The 5,798-nt window shown below is 40.5% G+C and overlaps 1 protein-coding gene across 1 annotated transcript in view; it reads right to left on the minus strand.

Annotated features, from left to right (window-relative positions):
• DNM3 (dynamin 3) overlaps positions 1-5,798 on the minus strand; it is a 185,051-nt gene that overhangs the window by 178,900 nt on the left and 353 nt on the right. The gene's annotated exons all lie outside the window — the stretch shown is intronic.

A 5,798-nucleotide genomic window follows, 5' to 3' on the forward strand; every position in this document is an offset into this window, starting at 1 on the left:
CCCCCCCCCAAAAAAAAAATCCACAGAAAAAGCAAAAATGGCTTCTGCCTCTCTGTGGCTGCAATCTAGGCAGACATTGTTTAAGAAACCCATGAATACCATCAGTTTACTCAGTGATCAACTGTTGGATAGTGAACCACAAACACGATCTCTCTCAACAACTAAGCTGTTAAGGGTACAAACTAAGCACCAGCATGGGTCTGTTTTTGGGAAGCAGAAATGCTGCTACATCTCAGCTGTTCAAAGCAGATTCTAATACTCAGGTGTAGTACCATATAGATATCTAAAGCAGCCGTCACACAAAGCAAAGAAATGCATAAACAGCAAGTTTTAGACTACAATCACAGTTATCCCACACTGATTTTTAAGATTATATGCTAACCTCTTCCTTTTGAAATAGAAGCAACTTAAACGAATAAAAATCTAAATCCTACATACAGTTAAGACAGAGTAAAGACTCAAGGCATATACATGTGGATACAGATGCAAGTAATGTTTAAAAACCAGTTTGAGGTCATACAGTAAATCAGTGGCAGAGAAGAGAACAGTGTCCTTGCTTCTACTTCTCCACTGCAATCCATAGCAGCATCACCCCCTATGTTTAGAGGTGAATGTCCAAACAATAATAATTTTAACATCTATTTATCTAAACTGGAAAGCCTTGTTTTCTCTCTCATCTACAAAGGCAAATAACATAAGCTTGAAACATAAGCAGGAGCAATGCCCATCAAGAAACAGCAAGACAACAAAGGTGCTTGCTATTTGTTGATTTCAACACTACAAAATCCCAAGTGTGGGCTCCTTCCTGAAGGCAGCGAGTTTCAGGATTTATAAGATTATGAAGAGCCTAGAGGGTCAGACACTGTTGAATTTTCAGAATTGTCTCTGTATTAGGAATCAAGAAAGTTTTGATAAAGTTAAGTGGATACCTATGGTCTGAAAAAAAGAAAAAACCCACACAAGCCTCTTACTAGGTGACTATTTACCTTTAAAAATGATCAGAGGTGTGCAGCCACCTTCAGTACCTCGATGGATCGAGCTTCCAGTAACAACTGCCATTGATTTGTAGCATCAATTTCTCAGAAGGCACTCAAGACCAGACCAGGGTTTTTTGAGAGTTGGGTTTTTTGCAGGGTTTTGAGGTTTTTCTGAAGTCTAGGTCTCAGACTTCAAATATTAAGATTGTGTTCACTAAACCACTACAATACCCTAATCATACATAGTATGGTGAAGTTAAATTAAGAGCATATGTATATGTATTCTTGCAGGTACACTTTACAAAAGTGCTAAGTGTTACTTACTGATTTAGCATCTCTGTAAACTGCTTGATATACTAAACTTAAATGCCAGAATATAGGTCAGGGGTCCCTATTACAGAGTATGGCTTTTCTTAAAATAGAAGAAGCTTTTAATTGGTAAAATTTAAATGCCAGAAATAAGAGACACAGATCCTCAAAGTAGTTTTAGAGGAAAACTTTTACTTCACATGGGGGGGGCTGGTGGTGTGTTGAAATCAGCATATTTGTTTGCATGTCTGTTCTTAACTACACATTTGCTTTACTGCATATCTTAATTCTCAAGACTTGACATAAAAATGAACTTAAAATCCACAACAGAGTTACATTTAAAGACAAAACTAGGCCATCTATATCCCATCTAAATAGCCAAGTTTGTTCTGCAACCTCTAAATGTAAAAATGTACTTGGGGAAGAAACCTAGATGAGCCGCTGTCTCATTTGCTGCTGTTTCTATTTAATGGAATACCCAGAAACAATTCTTGCTTTCAGTGCACCAGCGTATTTTGATAACTAGACCAATATGTTCAATACAGCTGTACAATGGCTTAATTAGTCAGGAAAAGGAGTGGCTGACTCTCATTTCCAGAAGATTCTTAAGATTAAAAAAAAAAAAAAATCCACAGCACCACATTTCAGTTTGTATCTCCAACTGCTTAGCTTTTTCATGCCTGTTTCACAGAAGAGAATTTTCTGTAAAAAAGTTTTTCTGTCAATGACTAGTAACTAAAAGAATAAAATATCTGCACCAATTTTAACTATAACTCCCACGGGAAGCATGCAATCTAAGTAAGCATCTACTTTCTTTGGAGAGATTCTGTGCTTCAACAGCCAGTTTTAAAGTCCTTTCTCTTCCCCTAATGACTGAACACAGCCTTTTCACAACCACCATCTCAAGCAAAAAAGAATGAGCTGAACACACAAGGAATCATAATTAAAAAAAAAAAAAAAACAAAAACAAATTAGTACATATGTCATACTAAATAGCTATACAACATGCAGTGGCCGTAAGATTATCAAAAGCATCTCAGATCAAAAAGCTGTAAAGCTGTATTACAAAACCAGACCTCAGGCTCTTAAAACGAAAGTACTTGTTTGATTATGACTGACAGGCTTACAATCAAGAGTTCACATCTTTTATAAAACAATTATTTGCCCACATGCAGTTTATATTATATTAAGCAGGGAAGGAAGTACAGAGCTTTCAGCTTTGAAATCTAATTATTAATTTCTTGCTATTTGTAAGAATAAAACAAGGTTCTGATTCAAATCTGGAGAAAGAAGCCCTAACAAGTTAAAAGCACAGATGGCAAGCTAGTTATCTCAAAAGCCCATTTGGATATATGAAATAATAGAAAATGTTTTCTCTCCAAATACAGTTTCCAGGGATTGCTTCCTGCCATTAGTTTTCTTCTAAGTAACCCTATTATTATCAAAAGCAAGATGTTTAAAAAGCACAAACAACATATAAGTTGATGGTCCTGTACTCATCTGTAGCAAAGGACTAAGATGAGGCGAAATACCTATCTCCCACTGGCAATCTCTTGGTATTAGATGTTTGCCTCCCCTTTGTGCTTTTGCATCTCTCTCCCACCAACTTCTACCAGAATACCGCAGTAGATCCTTTGCTTCTAACACTGGCTCAGTATTTTAAGCGCACATTTACTTCCGTTACAAAGAGAAGCAGGTAAGAACATTTGCTCTTCAGACAATACCATTTCCTCAAACGAGTGCCATGAGCTCCAGTTAGGAACACATGAAGGTCTAACCCATAAATGGAAATGACTGTTGTTCTGACATGCTCTCTGGAATCTCTGTTTCCATCTAAATATAACCAGAGTCCTGAGAGGAAACCCTTCAAACACAGTCATTGACTACCAAAAGAAGCAGTCTCCTTACACACAGAAGAGCAGTAAGCGAAGAGCAAACTCTCCGAGTACCAAATAGTAACAATAATGGCTAAATTGAGAGATTTGACACTGCCCCACTCCAGCCTTGTTCCAACCTACAATGTAGTTAGGCTCCATAAAGAAGCTCCAACTGATACCACCTGCAAGCTAGAAATTAGCTTTCCTCTGTCCAAGTGTGTGGGGGAAAGTCATCCTTGCACAAGCAAGGACCCTGTGAAGGACTGAAACGGGCACAATGGTCTAGAGACTACAGGCAACAGAGAACACCAATCTGAACCTAGAGTTAAGAAGAACCTTACTAACTTCACTAGAGCTCCACTAACAAATACTCAGGTTATCAACCAACAGCATGTTTGTAGCAAGACCCTGCCCTCCACAGGGAGGATAGCATGCCTTCCTCTTACAAATTACAGTTGTTCCTGAAGAGAGGAGATCTTGAATGTCTCTCTGAAGGCTAAAAGTTCAAAATCTACTAATGACAATGATTCATGTGGCAGATAAAAATCCAACACAACAACAAAAACCCAAAACAAACAAACAAACAAAACCCACAAAAACACAAAGCCAAAAAACCCAAACAAGAAATCACGAGCATTAACGCTCAAACTTCAGAGCAATGCTGGAACTATTTTATTTTGATGTGAATTTCAAAGCTGGTTTACTATTAGTTAATATTCACCCTGCAGTTAATCACACACATCACAAATGTGCCACTAACAAAAAGAAATGAGTGCAGCATGTCTCTATGATGAGACATGCTACCTCTATAAGCCATATTAAGACAGATGCGTATGTAATAAACCTCTTATTTGCAAAGAGCAGCTTCATTATCCTGTAAAAACAGGAATGTCCAATGGCTTACTAAAAAGAGCCATAGACCATTTTGCCTGCTGATCTGACAAGCACAATGCTCTTCCGATCTCCTGGATATTTATTAATCTGGTTCCGAGGGTTCACAATCAAGTTCTCACAGCTTAGCAAGTACATATCTGCTGACTACACATACTCACTCAGTCTGGAGAAAAGGCATGAATAAAACAATTGCTTAAGTCTCATGGAATAGGTCTGAAGTAATGCATTTTAATGCCACATTTGCAATAGGCTCCAAGCTTGCAAGTAAGGAGGCACTACAGATCAGCTGATACTGTATCTCAAGAAGTTTCGGAATAAAACAACGATGTGAAACTCTGAGACAGGGTTGAAAGAATCCAAATTCCAGCTCCCATGTGACAGAGACACCCTGGTGCTTCACAGTAGTCTGTAAGCTCTTCTCTGAAGACACTCCCTTGCAGTGTCCACAGGCTGCATGATGAATAACTGCACAGGTGAAAAAAGTCATTGCCCTTAGCTTTTCTTCGTAATTCTTCCTAGAAATGTCTACGTCCCACTAGTGCAGCTGGTTCCAGCCTCTTGTCCAAACGGGCCAGATGAGAACAAACTGTTCATTTTCACCTTTTGCTCTAGCCAGGCGCATCCAGGCAGCAGGGGCCAGAGTGCACTGCACTGGAAGAACAGCTCCACCTGCGGATCAGATGGAGCAGATCCCCCTAGCAGGGGAGCAATAACAAGCATCTGGCAGCAGTAACCTCTTCCGTCAGCACAGCTGGATCCAGAGAAAGACATCAGCCCACAGCCCACCACACTCAGCCCCGATTCCAGGGGGATGCCACCCCAGACAAGGCTGGGGACCAAAATATCCTTGTTGACAAGAAAGATGAAGATGCCTTTCCTCCTCAGCACATCTGCTTTGCACAGCTTTGTGGACACACAGATCAAAAAGTCAAAAGGTTACAAAAATACTTTTTAAAGACTTGTTTAAAGAAAACTGTAATAATTTGATAGCCAATAGTGATTATAAGGATCTAGCTTGTGCTTTTGAAACTCAAGAGACTGGCAGTAATGTCGACGTCAGTAGTTAGCTACAGTCTTCAAGTAGAAAGAAGAGGAAGAACTGACGTTTAACACAGTAAGTTCTGAAGTGGAGATAAAGAACAACTGTCCCCCACTCACCCGCTGCCCACTTTTATATTGTGTATCAAGAGCTACTGCAGTCTGACACATGGCCAGGTTGTGGAGAGACACAGCACTTAATACCACCTTTAACGAAGATCTCCGCACATCTTCCTCAAAATTCCCCAGTCACTGACAATACAGCAGTACTTTTGATCCTATATGCAGAGGCTAACGATTGCAGCTACGCTCTGAAAACACCACCTCCCTCCAGGAGCCTGCAAGCTATTTGCGGCAAACGCAGCAGGAACTTTATGAAAACAGCATGTGAAGTTCATGTTTACCTCAGGAGATCTTCAGAGACGCAGTCTGTCCGCTGAAAGGGCCACCTGAATCATTAGGCTTCCCCCCTCTTCCTTCAGTAATTTTTGGAAAAGGTGCTAATGCGCCTTAGGACGCCACGAAGTGTAAGCAACGGTATGAGAACCATTAACCGGCCAGACCCAGAGCTCCCACTGTAATTAGGATTTGGGGCTTTAAACATCATTTCTCCCCAGACGGCGATTAATCCCCCCCACCACCACCACCACCCCCCCGCCGGGCGCACGAACGCCCTCACACCGGACTCGCGGCCGCTTCCCCA

Source organism: Haliaeetus leucocephalus, unplaced genomic scaffold (assembly GCF_000737465.1).
Source record: "Haliaeetus leucocephalus isolate CR32 unplaced genomic scaffold, Haliaeetus_leucocephalus-4.0 Scaffold76, whole genome shotgun sequence".
Classification (NCBI taxonomy): Eukaryota; Metazoa; Chordata; class Aves; order Accipitriformes; family Accipitridae; genus Haliaeetus; species Haliaeetus leucocephalus.